We start from the raw sequence: 21057 nt of genomic DNA, 5'->3' as shown, positions 1-21057 counted from the left end.
AGATGAAGTAACATGGAATAGTCTTCAAATAAATAGTCATTTTTAAATCATTCCCCAATTCTCAAGTAATTCTTTCATTCATTCAACAAATATTTCTTGAACACACGCTTTGTTCCAAGCATTATTCTAGGTCTCAGTTTCTCTGTGTCTGCTTCTGTCTCTCTCCTTTCTTTCCTTTTCTTTTTTCTGTACTATAATGATGACAGCCTTTATAGTTCCATTTTCTTATTTATTTATGTAAGTTTTAAGATAGTGGTAGCCTCTCTTGAAGGCATAGTTATAGCCAAAACCTGAAAAAGAGTGGCTTGTTTTCTTTCATACCTAAATCATTTCATGCCTCAGTGTGGTTATTGTCACCGTAAGTAGTGAAAAATTATTAAGAAGGTAAATGTGACAGTGATCCTCCAAAAAGATCCACAGAATTAAAATATTGCCAGGGAAAAGCCAGATCTGTGCTGGGTCAGTTGAGGTGCTTCTTTGGAAGTATTGTATCTTTTCTGTGACTTGTTTGGTCTCCAACAAAACCTCCTCCAGCCTCTTGCTGTAGGACCTTGCAGATGGCACAATGGTGGATGGTGATCAGCATTTTAGTTCTCTGGGATGAGGGGTGGAAATGAGCTTTGTACCTTTGAATATCCTGTCATTGAGGCTTCCGCGCTGTGCAACTGGAGGTGGTTTCTGCTAAGCCCACTAGAGGGCTCCTTACCCACATTCTAGGGTTTAGGGCTGGGGCATTTTATGAATGTGACCTAGTCAGGAAAAAACAAAACAAACCAACAGATCCAACAGACTTGCATTCTTATGCCTTTGTGTAGTTTATCTTTGGGAGTTGTGTTGCAAGGTTTTTCATAAATACTTATATTCTGTTAAAATAGCAACAATAAAACTACAAATAAGTGCTGTACTTTGTGTAACTACAGGCTGAGCAACCTGGCTCAGCTCCCTTGCCTGCAACGATGGAAAAACCGTTAAGTATTGCTGTTTTATTCCCTACTTAACCTATGACATCATCTTTTTACGGCAACAAAAATGAAGTAGCCCTGTACGTAAAGTTAAATGATGTAATTTTACATTTTAATGATCACATTTTGATTATGTTATCACCCCCAGTAAGAGGGTTTTTACGATCAAAAGATACGAAGAGGAGGAGAACAGGGAACTTGACACTGGCCTAAACAATGAGACCAGCAGCAGACGCTGTAGGCTAAGCGGGTGTCACTTAAGAGACAAGAGAGCCTTTCCCAGCCAGGGATCTGGAGCACAGGGACCCCTAAGGCCTTTAAGAAAAGGTTGAAATATACCTTTTGTTTGTTTTCTTGCTGTTAAAGCCATTGGTTGGCTGTTTTACCCATCTGATTTATGGTACTCTAAATTCAGTTTGACACATGCAGTGTATGTGGACACCTGGGCCCCTAAATCCATGTCTGATTGATCATTGATTTGATTGCAAACATAACAATCGTCATAATTGACACCAAGAATATTCTAGATGAAAACTTCAAATATTTAAACCTTAAACCTGGCTTGCTTTCTTTGATTTTGGAGCAATTTTTCCTTGACTCAAATGGTCAGTTGAAATGCTTCTTTCAGACTAGCAGCATGGGTGTGTGTGTGTGTATTGGGGCAGGGACCTTTGTTGCTTAGTGGCTGCCGTTTGAAAGGCGACTGGCTCCCCCTGGTGGTAAAACGCAGACTCACCTCCATCATCTTTTCCTGTGCGGACTGAAGGCTTTTTCTTCCTTCTTTGATCTCTCTTGCAAGCCACAGCTGGTTTGTTTCTCAAGCTTTGGAATGTAGGCCCCTGGTAAAACACCTTGGAAAGGAGGCGATAGGGTCACCCTGAGATTTGGAAAGCCTCCGCAGACATTGCTTTTGGGGAATAGGCATTGCTTTGTGTTTAGTCTTTTTGCCAGTCACAGTTTTATATTTTGGGCAACAGAATCTTGTGTCTGTTCAATCTATCTGAGCATCCGTGCTATAAAGAATTCTGAGTTAATAGTCAGGGCAGGGTTTGGCAGGGAGAAGTTCTAGACTGTGAAGTAGGCAACATTACTTAGACGACACTGTCTTAGTAAAAATGGACTTTAGCATGGTTAGTGCAGTGTTGCTGTATTTGACTGTTGTTCCTACTGTTGGGCTCTCATGATAAAAATGAGAACAGACGGTGCTCACTAGATGATTTACTCCGTGTGTGTCTCCTAGGAAGACACGGGGGAGGGAGGACAATGACCTTGCAATGCTGAACAGAAGCCCAGAAATGACATCCAGGATTTGGAGGCAAATTTAGTTACATCGACAGAAGCTGATGGGGATCATTCCCAGAATATCAGGTCCCAGGCCCCGGTGGTGTAGGGCCTGTCTTGGATAAGTAAGCAAGAAGTACAGAGGCAGAATGGCTTGTCAGTTGGGGACTGGTTTATATAATGTGCATCACAGCGGCCAGCCATGAATCATAGTGAACAGCCGTTTCTAAGAGACAGGAGCAGCTGGAACAGGAGCTATTACCTGGGCAGCTAAGAAACTGAAGTCTGAGGGGGGCAATTTCTGCTACAGCCTCCCAGACATCTGTCTCTCCAGAAGGCGAAAGTAAGGGCGCCTGAAGAGTGTTAGCACCACGGAGCAGGTGTGTTCAGTAAGGATGAAGTAGGGAAGGTTTCCCAGAGGGACTCTGACAAGGCCCTTGAGTCCTGGGAGATCTCTTTTGAAAGAACCTTGGCGTATTTCAAAACTTCTGGAAATCTTCCATCATCAGAAGACAACAGGAAATAGCCAGCATTTGTTCCCAGGACTAACGCTAAGGCCAGTGTGATGCTATAGCCCAAATGGGATTTTGAGAGACTGATTAAACAGCTAATGCATTATTTCTTTTGTAGTAGGAGAGTTCAGTGCTGTGTGTGTTCTGCACGGTTGACTCAAATATAGCATTTTGATAATCCACTTGCTTAATGTGTGTACTTACTTAGTATTTAAAATAATGCCAACAGTAAGACATGGGCTGTTACTTTTCTGAAAAATTTCCTCTCAAGCTCTGAAATAACAACAAAACAGGTAATCACATTACAGACTATCATATATAATTTAGAAAATTCAGTAATTATTTATTTTCAATCTTAATACAGTATTGTAAAGGTAATAATGAGAATTACTACAGCTTTTTATAAATTGCTGTATTGTTCATGGGGTTTTAAAATATTCTGGTCTATGGAGATCTTTTATTTCCATTATCAGTTTTTAATAGACATCAGAATACTCAAAAACTGGTCACTTCGTAGAAGGTAAAATGCTAGTTTAATTTTGACGGAATTGTTTTCTTCAGAGAATGAAATTTTACCCAATACAATTTGGCTTTGGGAGAGTTTGTGCATTGTATGGTGATCTAGTAAGGAGCAAAGTACTAAGTTCCTGCTTTAAAATTTACCTTCCTTGATAGAATTATTTTGGGCGGGGTTATTTTCAGTTTTGGGTCTCCAGAGAGAAAAATTAAAGAAAAACTCTAGCACAGTAAAGAATCAGATAGTGGATCATCTGTTGTCAGTGGACATGGTGAGAGTATTTTTCCCATTTTACTGTTCTTACATATGGAGCTTTATGATTCTTGGCTGGGAACTATGTTACCATTCTTCTGATAGTCATGTTACCCCACTGACCACTGGGCATTTTTAGGTTTTAGAATTTTTAATTCAAAATTCATAATATAGTAAATGCTTATGACAATGAATACTGACATATGCCACACAATGACATTTCAGTCAAAAATGGACTATGTATGTGGTGGTGGTCTCATAAAATTCTTATTGTCTAGTGACATCTTAGTCATTCTAAAATCCTAACAAGAATTATTAACATGTTTGTGATGGTGCTGGTGTAAACAAGCCTACTGCCTGGCCAGTCACATAAGAATCTAGCATATTCCACTGTGTACGCAGACACACAGCTTGATAATGTCAGTAAATTATAACCTCACAGGTTTATGCCTTTGCTGTACTATACTTTCATTAGTAATTTTAGAGTGTACTAACTTATTGAAAAATGTTTACTATAAAATTGTATGCTGCTTAGGGCTGTCAGAAGCTGCATATCTTTTGAGCACTGGGTCTCTTGCTTATACCAGAGTCCCTGGTACGTGATTAACATCAAGGTCTGGGTAAATACACTCCAGGGTCTCCACACAACACTGAAATCAGTCAGCTTCACATTTTGAACAAAGCACGAATGTGGTTCTGTTTATTTTCTTTCCTCATAGTCCTTTAGAGGTAACGTGTGTCACTCATGACTATTTTGTGCCTAAAATTTTTGTTGTAAATTGACAAATCATAGTTGTGTATATTTTCAAGGCACAAAGTGATGTTACACTTATAAATACCATATGTAACGGTTAAAGCAATACTGAGCATATTTGTGGTGGGGACACTTGAAATTTGTTCTCAGTAGCTTTGAAATGTACATTATTATCTACTGTTTGCACAGTGCTGTGCAATATGCCTATCTCAAAGTGGAAAAGTCCCGCACAGGTTTCTCCTATCAAGCTGAGGCACTCCAGCGTCCCTAACCACCTTTTCACTCCCTGAATATTTGAGTTAGACTGCCTTAGATTCACATTTAAATAAGAGCATACAGCATTTGTTTTTCTGTACCTGGCTTATTTCACTTAGCAAAAACAAAAAGGTGATGCTTGCATTTCATTGGCAAAGAAATAAGGGGAACAATACAAGGAGAAGCTTAAGTAGGGTTTGGTGGCATACAACAATGCTCTGTTCTCAGGAAACAAGTAATTGAGTGGGAGTGTAAAGTGGGCTGGAGAATGCCAAGAGGAAGTTGGCCTGTAGATTTTAATAGGAGTTGCTAACGGAGACTGGGTAATGGACAGCCAGGTAAGGCCGGCTGAGGAGTTAGGACGTTATCCTGAAGAAAGTGGAAAGTCACTGAAAGCCATGACACGATCAACAACTTTGTGTTTTAGGAAGAACCATTGGGAGGATACATGTGGGTGTGGGCAGGGTTGAGACTAAAGCCAGAGGAAACAATGAGAAGGACGTTGTGGTAATAAGCCCAGACTAAGTGGTGCCAAATGGTGGGGACAGGGGAATGTGGACGGAGAGTCTGGAGGAGAAGGTAGAGTCTGGGATGAGCTTGTGCCGACTGGGGGTGGTGGTGGTGGTGTGTGTGTGTCATTCACTAAGAACACTGATGTGAAAAGCTTACAGGAGGGCCAATGCACTGCTTTAGACCCAAAAAACGTTTGGGGAGTTTCATGTACAGCTGTTATCATGACAGCTTGTGTAAGTTATGTCTTGTGTTAGTTTAGCATTTATGAGTGTATGTATTAATATTTTATTGAGATATAGTTGATATACATTTAAGTGAACATATTTAAAGTGTATAATTTGATATTTTTTTTATTTTTGGAGATACGGTTTCCCCTATGTAGTTCAGGCTGGCCTTGAACTCACTTTGTAGTCAGGCTGTTTTCAAATTTGCAACAATCCTCCTGTCTCCGCCTACCGAGTGCTGGGATTACAGGCCTGCACTACCACATCAGGCTAATTTGATAGTTGTAATGCAGAGGCACTAACTATGCACTTGAGAAACCACCTCATAATTCAGATAATCATCACCTTCAAAAGTCTTTTTCTGCCTCCCTGTCCTTGTCCCTCAGAAACCAATGATTTGCTTTCTGTCACTATAGGTAGTTTAGGTTTTTAAGAATTTAATGTAAATGGTACTTTGGGAGAGGGCTTTAACCCCATCATTCAGTTGTAATTGTTTTGAGATTCACTGCTGTTAACACATGCATCAATAATTTATTTCCTTTCTATTGACAATGGCAGTTCACTGTAATGATATAGCACAATTTGTTCATGCATCTATTGATGAGCATTTATTCCCCTTCTGTCCTATTTTGGTTATTATAAATAGAGCTTTCATGAATATTATTATGCAAGTCTTTTGTTTCTCCTGTGTAAATAGCTGGCGGTGGAATGGTTGGATCATGGGTTATATACATGTTTAATTTTATTGAAACTGCCAAACTTTTCCCAAGTGACTGTTGTTGTATATCACTAGTGGTAATATGTGAGAGTTCACAGTGCTCATACTCTTGCTGTTACTTGGTTTAGTCAGTATTAAAATGTTATTCAGAGCAGTGTTTTCAATTTGCGTATGTCCAGTGGTTAATGGTTTTGAACATCTTTTGATTTGCATATTAGCAACCATATATCTTTTTTGATTGGTTATGCATTAGCTTTTTATTGTTGTGATAAAACCTGAAAAAAAATCTTGTGAGTATTTTAGCTCCTGATTTCAGAGGTTTCAGTCAACTGGTTCATTGATTTTAGGGGCAAATATCCTGGCGGATAGACATGATAGAGAAAAGCTGCTCACCTCAGGGCAACTAGGAAACAGAAAGTGAAAGAACCAGAGAGAAAGGGCCAGGTGTAAGATGCATCCCCAAGGTTAGATCCCCATGATTCACTTCTTTTAACTGGACTCCACTCCTAATTCTTCATTACTTCTCAATAATGCCATCAATTTAGGAATCCATCAATGGATTAATTCATTGATAAAGTTAGAGCTCCTGATCTAGCCAGCTTCTAAAAATCCCATCTTTGAACATGTGAGCATTTTTTGGAACCTTAGATCCAAATCATAACGAAACACTTGTTCAAATATATTGTCCCTTCTTTTAAAATTGGTATTATTGTTTCCTTGCTGTTTTGAGTATGTGTTTAAGAATATGTTCTTAATACAAGTTCTTTATCAGATAAACAAGGCATGATAAAAACCACAGTGAATGTTTTAAAATTTATTATAGTTAGGACATATTGCCATTAATTCTCTTCAAAATATACCCTCTGTCCTCCAAATATCCTTATCCCATTGTTCTTGCCACTTTCTGAAGACCTGAAGACTTTCAAGAGTGTTTTTAGTTCAGCTATGTTGGCTGCCTCAGAGTCCTGAGTTGATTAGAAATGTTTACCTTTCCCTGTTATTTTGAGTTTGGGGAAAGTCACACAGCGCCAGATCTGGTGACTGAGATTGCTGAAGACACACATGTTTCGTAAACCTGCCTTTCCATTGGATGATGCTTGGATGCAGCATTCACTGTACTTTTGATCATACCTTATTAAGACACCCTCCAAAGAGGGACTTCTAGGGCTGCTTCAGGGAGTTCAAAAAGGATGGGTTAGTTATGTTTGAAGTGAAAGGAAGGGCTTTGAGAAGGTTTCATGGTGATGTATCTTTTACTGTAATAAATTGAAAACATAAACATTAATCATCTATTTTGAACACTTCATATAGTGTGCAAGTATTTTGTCCCAGTCTACTATACTTTTTACTTACTTAATAGGTCTTTTGAAGAGAAGACACTTTAAAATTATAATGTAAAGTATCACATTTTTCTTTAATCAACCATACTTTTTGTTATATTTAAGATCACAAAGGCTTTTGCTATGTGTCCATGTAGAAGGTTTCTAGTTTTACAGTTTTGAGGTTAATGACTTTTATATATGTATTGAGATGATCAACAACTTTTATTTTTAAACAACTGAAACAATGAAACACATGGACTAGTTTTCAAAGTTGAGCTAACTTTGCATTTACAGGATATACACTACTTGGGAAAAATGTGCCATTGTTGTATCTTCTTGTTGAGTTGACTTCTGTATTATCATCAACTTACCCTTATTATCTTTAATAATATTTTTTGCTCTGGAATCTATTTCTATACTAATGAATACAACCTAGCCTTCCTTTGATATTAGTATTAGTGTGATGTATCTGTTTGAATCTTTTTACTTTTATTTGCACCCTTTCCTAATTGGTTTGTTGTAGGCAGTACTTGTTTAGGCTATGTTTTTAAAAAAACTCTAGCAATCTTTCTATTGGTAAGTATAGACATTTCATGTGATTTTTAATTGTAGTTAGGTTTAACTTTATCCCATTGCTATTTGCTTTCTATTATTCTGCCTGTTTTTAACTCTATTTTCCTGTTTCTTGTCTTCTTGATTGATTTTTAACATTTTCATTTTATTACCTTTATTGACTTCTTCATTATAATTCTTTTTTTAATTTAAAAATTTGTTTATTTATTTATTTTGGTACCAGGGACTGAACTCATGACCTTGTGCTTATCAGGCAGGCACTTACACCACTGAGCTATATCCCCAGCCTAAAAGGTCTTTTATTTTTTTAATTCTTCTATGTTTTGGAATTTTTGAGACTTTTCATTCTTTGCTCTAGGGTCAGGTTTTCACATAGTATCATCCTTTATATTACTTACCATACGCTGATAATTGCTTACAGACAGCATCAGGTTGATTTTCTTTGCTAGAATACTTCATGGATAGTAGTATTATGTATTTTCATTGGATCCCATAATATATGGTATGCACTTTTATTATTTTTTGAAATAGGGTCTTACTATGTTGTACAGGCTGGGCTGGAACTTGCAATTCTCCTGCTTCAACTTTTTCAGTAGCTGGGATTATAGATACTCACAACTATGCCTAGCTTTGTCTCTATTTTTGTGTTACTAGACTTTGATGATTATTGTCTAGATCCATTAATCACTGTGGCATAGTAGAACAGGCAATGATTTAAAAATTCCATTGTATCATCTTTATTTATATCCTGAAATAATTCTACAAACAGTATTATCCCTCACTATTTGCTTGTTATGAGGAATTTATCATATAAGAAAGATGGGGTAGCTGGGATTACAGGTTTGAGCCATCAAAGCACTGGGGAGGCTGAGGTAGGAGGATTATCATGAACTTCAAGTTTTCTTGTGCTACATAGTGAGCTAGCTCAAGGTTTCAAGGTTTCAAGGCCAGCTTGCACTACAAAGCCAAATGGTAATTCAAAAACCCAACCAAACCAAAACCAAACAACAACAACAACAATAACAAGAGCCCAGGCCCAAACTGATTCACTGAAGAATTTTACAAGAAAACCAAAGAAGACTTAATTCTACCACTCCTCAAACTCTTCAATGAAATTGAAAAGGAAGCAATCCTTCCTAAGTCATTCCTGGAAACAAATGCTACTCTAGTACCAAAACCTGAGAAAGACCCAACTAAAGAGAGAACTACAGGTCAGTCTCCCTAATGAACACAGATGCAAAATTCCTCAACAAAATATTGGCAAATAGGATGCAGCAAATCATCAAGAAGGTTATACACCATGACCATGTGGGATTCATCCCAGGCATGCAGGGATGGTTCAACATACGTAAATCAGTAAATGTAATCCACCATATCAATAAAGCCAAAATTAAGAATCACATGATCATTTCTATAGATGCAAAAAAGCTTTTGATAAGGTCTAACATTCATTCATGAGAAGAACCTTATGGAAAATTGGAATAGATGATCTTTACCTCAATATGATAAAGGCCATTTATGACAAACCAACAGCCAGTATCATACAAAAATGACCAAAAACTGAAGGCCTTTACCTTAAAACAAGTACAAGACAAGGATGTCCCTTATCACTGCTCCTATTCAATATAGTACTGGAAATACTAGCCAGAGCAACTAGATAAGAGAGAGAAATAAAAGGGGTAAAGATAGGAAAAGAAGAAGTTTAATTATCATTATTTGCAGATGACATGATACTCTACATATAAGACCCTCAAAGCTCCATTGAAAGTCTCCTAGACATAATAAATTCAGCAATGTAGCTGGATACAAAATCAATACTCAAAAATCAATAGCATTTCTATACACTAGCAACAAAATCACTGAGAGAGAAATAAGAGAAGTCACACCCTTCACACTAGCATCCAAAAAAAAAAAAAAAAAAAGAAAGAAAGAAATACTTAGGAATTAATCTCACAAAAAAGGTGAAAAATCTATATAGGGAAAATTATAATACCTTGAAAAAAATTAAAGAGGATCTCAGAAAATAGAAAGACATCCCTTGTTCATGGGTAGGAAGAATAAATATTGTGAAAATGGCCATTCTCCCAAAACTTTTATACAGATTCAATGCAATCCCAATTAAAATGCCATCAACATACCTCATAGATCTAGAGAAATCACTCCTAAAATTCATTTGGAACCAAAAGAGACCTAGAACAGCAAAGACAATTCTAAGCAGCAAAGGCAAGGCAGGAGTTATCACAGTCCCTGACTTGAAGTTATACTACAAAGTAACTGTAGTAAAATCAGCATGGTACTGGAATAAAAACAGAGCTGAAGATCAATGCAATAGATTAGAAGATACAACCACAACTACAAACACACTCAACTACCTTATCTTTGATAAAGGGGCCAAACATGTTCACTGGAAGAACTGCATTCTTTTTAATAAATGGTACTGGAAAAACTGGCTCTCCATATGCCAAAAACTAAAACTAGACCTATGCCTATCACCATGTACTAAATTAAAATCTAAATGGATCAAAGACCTGAATATTAAAACAGAAACACTAAATCTATTGGAAGACAAATTGGGTAGAAATCTTGAAGACATAGGGGTAGGTAGAGAATTCATGAACAGGAATCAAACCACACAGGAAATACTTCCCAAAATCAATAACTGGGATCACGTCTTGTTAAAAAAGTTTCTGCACGTCAAAAGAAATCTCCAGCACAGTGAAAAGAAAATCCACAAACTAGGAAAAAGTCTTAGTGAATTGTCCCTCAGACAAAGGACTTCTGTCTAAAAAATACAAAGAATTAAAAAAAAATCAGACCCCCAAAATTCAAAGATAAAATCCAAAAATGGGCATCTGAGATGAATACACACTTCTTAGATGAAGAAATACAAATGGCAAATAAATACATGAAAAAATGTTCATCATCATTACTCATTAGAGAAATGCAAATTAACCACACTGAGATTCTATCTCACTCCTGAAAGACTGGCCAGGATCAAGAAAACTACCAACAACAAATGCTAGGGATGCTGTGGGGAAAAAGGAGCTCTCCTGCACTGTCGGTGGGAGTGTAGACTGGTGCAACCATTGTGGAGGTCAGTCTGGAGATTTCTCAAAAAGCTGGGATTGGAAGTCCCATTTGTTCCAGCTATTCCATTTCTAGGTATATTCCCAGAAGAACTGAAGACATCATACCACAGTGATACATGTGCACCCATGTTTATAGCATCACAATTTGTAATAGCTAGATCTTAGAAACAACTAAGTGTCCATCAACTGAGGAATGGATAAAAAAGTTGTGGTATTTTTATATAATGGAGTACTACTCAGTTATAAAGAAGGATAACATTGAGATATTTATAAATAAATGGATGAAGTTTGAGACCATACTGATAAGTGAAATAAATCAAACTCACATGTATAAATACCATATAGTCTCCTTAGTGTAAGAAATGGTAAGAGTACATAAAAGTATATGGTAATCATGATTCCTCATTATATTTCTTTGAAGACTTATAATGTTTTCATTTATTAGTTAGAATGGTTTTATTCTGGGTTGTTTGATTTTATTGTCCGTGATGCTATGAACAGCTATTTTGAAGAAAACAAGACATTATAATAGCTAGTGCAGATTTAATATCATCTTGTTTTGAAATCCTACCATGCTTTTGTTCTTCTGTCTCCATCAGTTTTATCATGTTGTATCTTATTGGATTTTATTATATGTGATAGTATAATCAAAGTTTTTTTTTATGGATAAGGAGATAATATAGTAACCATTGTTTATTTTCTGTTAGTTGGTTCTGAATACTCTGTAATACTTTCATTCTCTTGAGTGGTTTTATACTATTTTGCGATGTTTCATACTACAGTATATGAAGGTATACTCAAATATTTTAAGGAAAGAGACACTATGGTAGCTACTGTTATGTTGGGTTGTCTTGTGGTGAAACACTATGTTGCTTAAATTGTTCTGATCTGTTTCATTATGTCCTCTTTTATCTTAATGTTTTTAAAATAAAAAATTGTTGGGAGCCGCAGCCCCGAGCCCGGTCGCCTCACTTGGCGGACGTGAGGCCTGTAGTAAAGAGTAAAGCCTGAGGTAGATTACCCCTCCCATCGAGCACGTTAGTTTCCTGCTTACCGCGTAAGCAACCCGCTCAACAATATAGTCTGCCTGGCAACTGATGATGTTAGCCAATCAGCTTGCCTTGCTTACTTTAACATGATTGGACACTGTATCCGTATATATACTGGTGCCACCCCTGGGGGGGAAGAAGAAGCCCGGAAGTAGAAGCCCAAAAGGAGCCGCGGGGAGCGGACCAAAGGAGACTTCGGCTGGGAGCGATCCCAGGGCAGGCTGTACGGAGAAAGGAAAATAAAAGAAAAGGTTGTCCACTGCCAGACTTTGTCGTGTGTCCTTCCTGCCGGCCAGGAGCGACATCGACATTTGGAGGCCCGCACGGGGACTGATCACCCCCGAGACGTGACAGCGGACAACGCTCCAGTACAGAGCTGCGAGACAGGTGAGTTGGGGATAAGCCTGGGCTCTGGGTGGCGCGCACCTACAGGGCTTTTAGACTCCCCTCAGGCTCACGCATAAGTGGCGGATTCCTTGGGCCTCACGCGGTGAGTAACATATTAAAAAATGGGAAACATGCTAGGTAGCAACACTAAGAGCGAGGGTGGTTGTGGAGAAAGCTCTCAAGAGCTTACAAAAGTACGCAGGGTATTTGAGCAGGCCCAGTCAGGGAGCTCCCGAGAGGGGCCCGTCAAGGGGAACAAAGATGCTAAGGAGAAGGATGGGGCTCTAGCCTCGGAGTCGTCTGACTCCGAGGACGAGGGAAAGTTGAATGGCAAGGAGGCCAAAGAGACCAGCTGTCAGGAGCCTAAGTCGCTCGATAAGGAGTCGCAGGGTTCTTTCCCAGTAATTCAGGGTACCACAGAGCCATTTGTTGACTTTGTGGCCCGAATGCAAGATGCTGCCGATAAGATATTTTCTGATCCGGGAGTGGCTCGACCGCTGGTAAGGCAGCTGATTTTTGAGCAATGTACAAAGGAGTGCAAGGCAGCGATAGCTCCTCATAAGAACAAGGACCTCAACGCCTGGATTAGGATATGCAGAGAGATAGGGGGGCCGCTCTCCAACTCGGGAGTGGCTGCTCTCCTGGCCGCGGCTGTACAGCAGAGGGGACCTCGCGGGTTAGAAGGGGAATGTAAGGCTAAAGGGTGTTTTGCCTGCGGGGAGCCAGGACACATTAAACGTCATTGCCCAAACAATACAGATGCTAGGCCTCGCCCTAGGAATGAAGAACCATATGTTTGTGGGCGATGCAAGAGGGGATCACACAAAGCTGAGGAGTGTAGGTCGGTCTTTGATGCTCAGGGCAACCGTATTTGTGGACGAGATGCTAGAGGGCCAAAAAACGGCCAGAGGGGGCCCCCTTCACAGGCGGGCCCCCGCCCCAGAGACAGGACAGCTCAGGATGGCAGCCTTCAACAAGGGCCACCCCTGGGTCAGCAGGTGTGGACCTCAGTGTCACCTCCAGACTTATATTAGTGCCTGATATGGGTGTTCAAGTGGTTGAAACCACCTTTAAGGGACCGTTACCCGAAAATTCCGTGGGTCTGGTGATCGGGAGATCCTCCACGGCCCTTCGGGGTCTCATAGTAGTCCCGGGGGTCATAGACTCAGACTACACAGGACACATTAAAATTATGGTTCAATCTCTTGTGGGTACTATGGTAATCAATAAAGGAGACAAGATAGCACAGCTCTTGCTGCTCCCCAGTCTCCACAAGAGATTCCCCTCAAAGCAGAAAATTAGAAAAAGTCAAGGTTTCGGTTCCTCAGGGGAAGTCTTCGAGGGACTCCATATAATACTTGATAAAAGGCCCATGCTCTCACTTAAGGTCAATGGCAAGAATATAACAGGGCTCCTAGACACAGGAGCTGACCGTTCCATTATCTCTAGAAAGGATTGGCCCTCCAACTGGCCCACCAACACTGCAGATAACACGCTGCAGGGCCTGGGGATGGTGTCAGCTCCTCAGGTTAGTGCTTCAACCCTGCTCTGGTGTGATGAGGAGGGTCATCAGGGCCATTTCCAACCATTTGTGTTGCAGTTGCCAGTGTCTCTATGGGGAAGGGACATCCTCACTCAGATGGATGTCACGCTTACGTCAAACTGCTCCCCCCAGGCTAAGGATATACTCAGGAACCAGGGATATACCCCCGGCAAAGGCTTGGGCAATGCCCTACAGGGTCGGACATCCCCAATACCAGTAGAGAACAAAAAAGGTAGGCAAGGGCTGGGTTTTTCTTAGGGGCCGCTGAAGAAGCTCTCCTACCCACTTCGATCAAAATCACCTGGAGGTCAAATGATCCGGTTTGGGTACCTCAGTGGCCCCTGCCTAAGGAGAAGCTATTAGCCTTGTCAGAAATAGTTAGTACACAACTTAGATTAGGACACATTAAGCCGTCAACCTCCCCATGGAACACCCCCATTTTTATAATTAAGAAAAAGTCTGGCAAGTGGAGGCTGCTCCATGATCTAAGGGTGGTCAACGCGCAAATGCAGTCCCTGGGGGCGGTCCAGAGGGGGCTGCTAGCTCTCTCAGCCATCCCTCAGTCCTGGCCAGTTTATGTTATAGATCTTAGAGACTGTTTCTTCTCAATCCCCCTGCATCCAGAGGACACTCATAGGTTCGCCTTTACTTTACCCACCATTAACCAAAAAAGCCCTGAAACCATTTCCATGTTTCCAGAGCAGATGCACGAGATATCGTGCGACTATGTGACTCCTGTGCCACATACAAACCTGCCATACCGATGGGAGTAAACCCTCGAGGTTTGATCCCTGGTGATGTTTGGCAGATGGACATCACACATATACAGGAGTTTGGGACTCTTAAATATGTTCATGTTTCCACAGACACCTGTTCTCACGTCATGTTCGCAACAGCAGAAACAGGTGAAAAAGTGTCTAATGTGATCAATCATTGCCTGGCGGCTTGGGCCGCATGGGGCAAACCAAAAATATTAAAAACTGATAATGGACCAGCCTATATAGGCAAAGCCTTCAATGAGTTCTGCAAAATGATGGAGGTTCAATTAAAACATGGTATCCCATACAATCCCCAAGGTCAAGGAATCATTGAGAGGGCTCATAGAAGCCTCAAAGAAATTTTACAAAAACAAAAAGGGGGAGTAGGCCAAGGCCTGGCCCCAAAGGCACGATTATCCATGGCACTATTCACACACAATTTTTTAAATTTAAATAATGATAATTGCTCCCCAGCCGTGGAGCACTGCAACCCTTCCCCCAACCATAAAGGGTGGGTGAAGTGGAAAGATGTCCTGACAGGACAATGGATGGGCCCGGATCCAGTGGTCAGCTGGAACCGAGGCGCGGTTTGTGTTTTCCCACAGGAATCGGGACGAGAACCACTGTGGGTACCGGAGAGACTGACACGGGCGACAAAGCCCTCGACTAAAGATCAGACCTGCCCTACCAGAGATCCATCACAGACCAACCAACAAGATGAATAGAAATAGCGGTAGCCCGAAATGGACAAGAAGATCCTCAGGCATATGCATGGCTCGCTCGCCTAGCCTACGACCGAGTCTAGGGGTGGTGAGCTTCCCACACTCCTCCTCTAAAAAATTATGACATAGCTGGGTAGGAGAGTCAATGACGGGTAAGAGCGTACTCCCCCGGTGCGACTCAACCTAAGCCAGGCCCTACCCCATCCTGCACGTAAGCCGCTGGACTGTTAGATGCTGCCCAGGTCTAAATTTCTCTCCGAGGGGATTTCTTTACGGAGAGAAGATGAGTGCAAGCTTGTGTGCATCCAGGTTCCGTCCAGTTTGTGCCTGGCCCTAAAAAAAGGACGAGGGCCTCAGGGCCTTGGCAGACCATGGGACGGCCGACCAGGGTCTAAGCCAAGGACCTACGGTGGGCCTACACATAGGGCATAAGCCTCTGCACCCAGTCCAGGAAGGGCTACGATGCGCACATTCATAAAAAATAAAAAAGGGGGAGATGTTGGGAGCCGCAGCCCCGAGCCCGGTCGCCTCACTTGGCGGACGTGAGGCCTGTAGTAAAGAGTAAAGCCTGAGGTAGATTACCCCTCCCATCGAGCACGTTAGTTTCCTGCTTACCGCGTAAGCAACCCGCTCAACAATATAGTCTGCCTGGCAACTGATGATGTTAGCCAATCAGCTTGCCTTGCTTACTTTAACATGATTGGACACTGTATCCGTATATATACTGGTGCCACCCCTGGGGGGGAAGAAGAAGCCCGGAAGTAGAAGCCCAAAAGGAGCCGCGGGGAGCGGACCAAAGGAGGCTTCGGCTGGGAGCGATCCCAGGGCAGGCTGTACGGAGAAAGGAAAATAAAAGAAAAGGTTGTCCACTGCCAGACTTTGTCGTGTGTCCTTCCTGCCGGCCAGGAGCGACATCGACAAAAAATTAAAAAACAATAACAGCAAAAACCAGAGTAAGTACTTCTTTTTCTTTGTTTGCCAGTTTTAGATGTCAGGGATTGGTTTTTAAAATATTTTCCTACAATAACTACTGAATCGTTATGTTTTATTATTTTCTCTCAGCTTTATTATTAATTGATAGACTTAAATTGTTTTATTTAAAAAAAAACTTTTCCAATTTTTCTCAGCTACTTGCATTTTGTGCTTCTTTTCAAGACTTTAATCTTGGTAAGTCCTTTAATCATCCTTAAGATACAGCGTCATGGCAGTTACTGTTATACAGCACTATATCTGAAATTCCCGTTATCACTGAATTTGAATGTAACCTCAGCATTATGAGTAATGTATTCCAAGCTTTCTTCAGCACCAGTAAAACATATTGTCAATTAATTTGATTTTGTTAATTCAATATAATTAGGCGGTATAATTGTTCAAAGAAAATAAGTAGAATATAATGTAAACTTATTTTACTTTTATAATTTTTTCTAGTGATGGTATTTAGAAAGTTGTCCTGTATATGATGGCATTTTAAAGATTTTTAAGAATTCAAATACTTTTAGCCTTGACAGGCAATTTAGCAACTGCCTCATTATGTTCATGAAATAATTTACCTGATTGCTAGTGATCAAAGTTAAAGCTGAAAAAAATTTCCATTAGTTTTCAGGGTTACATCATCTACTTTAATTTACATTTTGAGAACTTGTAGAGTAATTGCTAATTAGAAAAACTCATTTTCCAATATTTATTGGGTATAATTACATTTAAAATCTGATGTCTTGGCAAATAGAATATTTGTATTTCTATTTCTTGTAGGCAGTTTGCTGGGTAATTTATGTCATCAATTGCAATTAGCTTATCAGGTTGTGAAACACCGTGAATTATTCATCTTTGTAAATTCAGATTTATTCGTTGCGATTGCTTGAATTCTTAAAGCAAGAAATAAGAGGTGAGATCAACCTTGTCTTATTTCCTTAACTACAAAGTCCAAAACTCATATCTTTAACAGTTACAGGGGCTGGGGATTTAGCTCAGTGGCTTAAGTGCCTGCTTTGCAAGTGTGCGGTTGTGAGTGTGATCCTGATACCAAAAAACCAAAACCAAAACAAAGCAAAAACTCAAAAACCCAAAAAACAATTACAGTAACTTCATCATGAGTTGGCTGGGAGGGTTAAATAAAATAATGTCAGAGTGCTTAGTAGCTCTGCATTGGTAGCTCTGCAAAATTGTTAGTATCTTTTCTTACTACTTTCTATATACAGAATACTGATTTTTCTTTCAATTCCAGTTTTTTCAACAATTTAAAAAAAGTAGCTCCCTGAAATTGAATACATTTCTATTGCCCAATGCTAGTGACAGTGCATAATGTTCACAATTTGTAGTAGTACTTTGGTTTAAAAATAAAGAGATAATTATTAACCTTGGTAAATATATTTCTCCTTATGCTATAAATCTTTTTGCTGACAAATTTTTTCCTTGGTTAATGATATATGATATGTCTATTGACATTATTAATGCAGCTCTATTGCTATGTTAGGAATTTTTTTCACATGCTAAATTTTATAAGCTAATATTGATTAATACTAATCACACTGACACCGGAAATTAAAAAAAAACTGTGATTCAGTTTTTTTTTTTTTTTTAGATTGTTTACAGTTAAGGTTTTTGAACCTAGATTGTTTAGAGTTAAGGTTTTTAAAAACTAGGTTTTTTCTTTCTTTCTTTTTTTTTTTTTTTTTGTACCTGGAATTGATTTCAGAGTCTTGTGTTTAACAGGTAGTCCAAATGTCATTCGGTAAAATTAAGCATCTGACTGCGAATTCAGTTTTGCAGAGAGACACTTGGTCAATAGCTTAGTCACTTTTTCCTCTTTTCATGAAAACTTGGTGTAAATATAGTCTGGCTTTCTTTGAAATCTGCTCTTTTTTTTTGAGTTTCTTGTAAAACTTGCTTGTCTCCAGTTTTGTGTCCTAGAGCCCATCCTTTTGCCAAATTGACATTGATCTATTCAGCCCATATGTAAAATAGGCTCGCCCTCACACGTTTTGCTTTGATATTTTTAATATACCTTGTGTAATATTTGTAGGGCTTTACCTGAATATCTACTTAAAAAGTCAACAGATAAGATTGCTTTAAACTCTACGTCTGTAGGCATACAAGACGGTTACATGGATTTAATTGTTAAACATTTATTCCTCATTTGTGGGAAAAAATGTTTCAGGACCCAAGACTAGAGTCAGAGAAGGAACTGTCTTAGCTAGGGTCAACTAAGAAACTCTCCACAAATACACACATGCAGTGTGGTTGCACAGATCTGAAGTTATATGGTGAGGCAACTAAAATATAAACTGTTATGTATAGATTTTATATCTTCCAATGGCTATATGCTTATAATGTGACATAATGTATTATAAGACCTTTGTCCCAAAGACATGAAGGTACCAGGGCCATAAGCTAAGGATCATCTTATGTGTTAGTTGTTTTGAACAAAATTTTAAACTTACTAATGCGTAGGACATGTTTTGCACTTAAGCCAGGAGGCTGTGAATGCTGAAATAGGAGGCTGATGACTGCATTCATTTGCTAATTGAGTCATTCGATATTTATTGTTTGTATTTGCTGAGACTCAGATTCAACCAAAATTCACATTTAATGTCTCTGTTCTTACAGAGGTCTCTGAAAATGCTTTTGGCCCAGCTGGGCTGGTTTCAGGCTGAGACAGCGGCTGCCAGGGGTCCAGACAGGCGGATGTGCTGTCTCAGGCTGCAGGATGGGGATGAACCTGGGATAAACTAATCTGGGGATTTCAGCAGCATCCCCACTGCCTTCAGCCTCGGGCAGCTTGCTGCCTTTTCATTTCTCACCACTCCTTCCTTGCATCCTGTAAGTCCCAGTCCTCTGATTTTCTCCGGCAAGTCCTCTGGATTACACAGGCCATTGCCTCTTCCTGTCTCCTAGAGAGGGGTTTATTTTTGTTTTGATCACTATGTTTGTCACATGACACCGTAATTGTGCATTGCTCTGTTTCTTGGGAGACTGTGAGTCCTCGTGTGTGTCCTGAACCATTTTTATCATGTAGCATTTTATAAATTAATTTCAGGGCTGGGTGGTGGAGGCAGTGTTACACGCCCAGCACACATTAAGGACACCATAAACATTTGTTGACTTAGTGGCCAACAGTTAGGCTGCTCTTTGCGTGTTTCTTACTACACGATCGTCTCACACTTTGCTTTGAGCTGGTCTCTAATTTTTCTAGTGCCACTCTAAATCACATCTGTTCCAGCTGAGCTAGTGAAATCCTCTAGCCACTGTTACAATAAAACTGCTTATTTTTTTTCTCATCTAGTTCTGTTTCGGTAGCTGTAACTATGTACAAAAACATAAAAATGAAGGAAATCATTCTTTGCAAAATTCCTCATTCTGTGTAAAGCAGTTTGAGTGGTGGCAGTAAAATCTAGCCATGCTCCTGGATCTGTGGACATTATTTACAGTTAAAGAAATGAGATCCTTCTGGGTCAGATTTTTAAGAAAGATGGTTTGCAGCTATTGGAGCTCCAGGCACCAGAAATAATCCTGTAAACCAGAATGTAAGTCTAAGGACATCACTTGCCTGTTAGTTTTTCTGTCAACAAACCCTGGCTTTTTTCTAGGTGAGATGAGAGTGGTGCAGGAGTCTTTTAGAACTTCTCAAAGTTAACGTGTTATTTAACTTCCATAGTGTCCAGAATTTGGTGGGTTTCTTTGGCTTTCCCCACTGCAGTGTTAAATCTTTAATTCATTTTTTTTTTCATTTAGAGAAAAAAAGCAAAACAGAAAAAAAAGTAGAAATAATAATTTTTGAAAAGCAGTAAGAAATCACTATTGATAAATTATATATTGTTTTCTTAGTGGTTGTTCAAGTTACAAAATCAAAGCATAAAAAGTGGACAAACAATGGCAGTACAAACTATTCTGTTTGATGAACTAACAAAAACTTAATAGTATGGTTATCCATCTTGCATATTTAAACATACATACAGTTATATCCATTAGAGCACTTCCTTTCCATTTCATTATTATAATATCTATTATACATTTTGGATTTTATTATTCTTTCAGTTTACTATTATTTTTTATACTAGAGAGAAAATATGATATTTACAAATGTGAATCTGATTTGTTTCACTTATGATGATAGTCTCTGATAGAATTGTGGCGTGGCTGAAAAGATAAGAAGTATGAAATATAAATGACCTTTATTTTAAGAATGTGGGGAGAGACACCCCAACACTCTGGGGTCTGGCATCACCCCGGGGTCAGCAATCTCCCCCTGGGGCTGGGAATCTCTCTGTGGGACACATGGAGTGGGGGCATATGTGTAGCTTAGGTTTGGGGTGGTGCCTGAGGGGCACTAGTGATGTGCAGGTATCTCATTGGTATTCATTTTGCGCCAGAGGCAAATTCCTAGGGGTGGGGGAAGATAGAGCCACAGTTAAATTCCTAGGGGTGGGGGAAGGTAAATTCCTAGGGGTGGGGAAGACAGAGCTCCTTGGTTCTGCCTCTAAGGCTTTACCAGCTACAGTCTCTGATCTGGGCCAAAATCCTTTCATTCCCATCTTATGATTATTATTATTAGGAAAAAGGGCGGAGATTTCTTTCTTTTACTTCTTCCTGCTGGAAAGGGGCACTGTAGTGGGGTTTAGGGGAGTTG

The 21057-nt window shown here is 39.7% G+C and overlaps 1 protein-coding gene across 1 annotated transcript in view; it reads left to right on the top strand.

Annotated features, from left to right (window-relative positions):
* Il26 (interleukin 26) overlaps window positions 1–21057 on the top strand; it is a 28962-nt gene that overhangs the window by 827 nt on the left and 7078 nt on the right. The gene's annotated exons all lie outside the window — the stretch shown is intronic.

Source organism: Cavia porcellus, unplaced genomic scaffold, assembly GCF_034190915.1.
Source record: "Cavia porcellus strain 051 isolate PalLab524CR breed Dunkin Hartley unplaced genomic scaffold, mCavPor4.1 scaffold_8, whole genome shotgun sequence".
Lineage (NCBI taxonomy): Eukaryota > Metazoa > Chordata > Mammalia > Rodentia > Caviidae > Cavia > Cavia porcellus.
The sequence above is the reverse complement of the archived record's forward strand: the minus strand, read 5'-3'. Positions and strand labels throughout refer to the sequence as shown.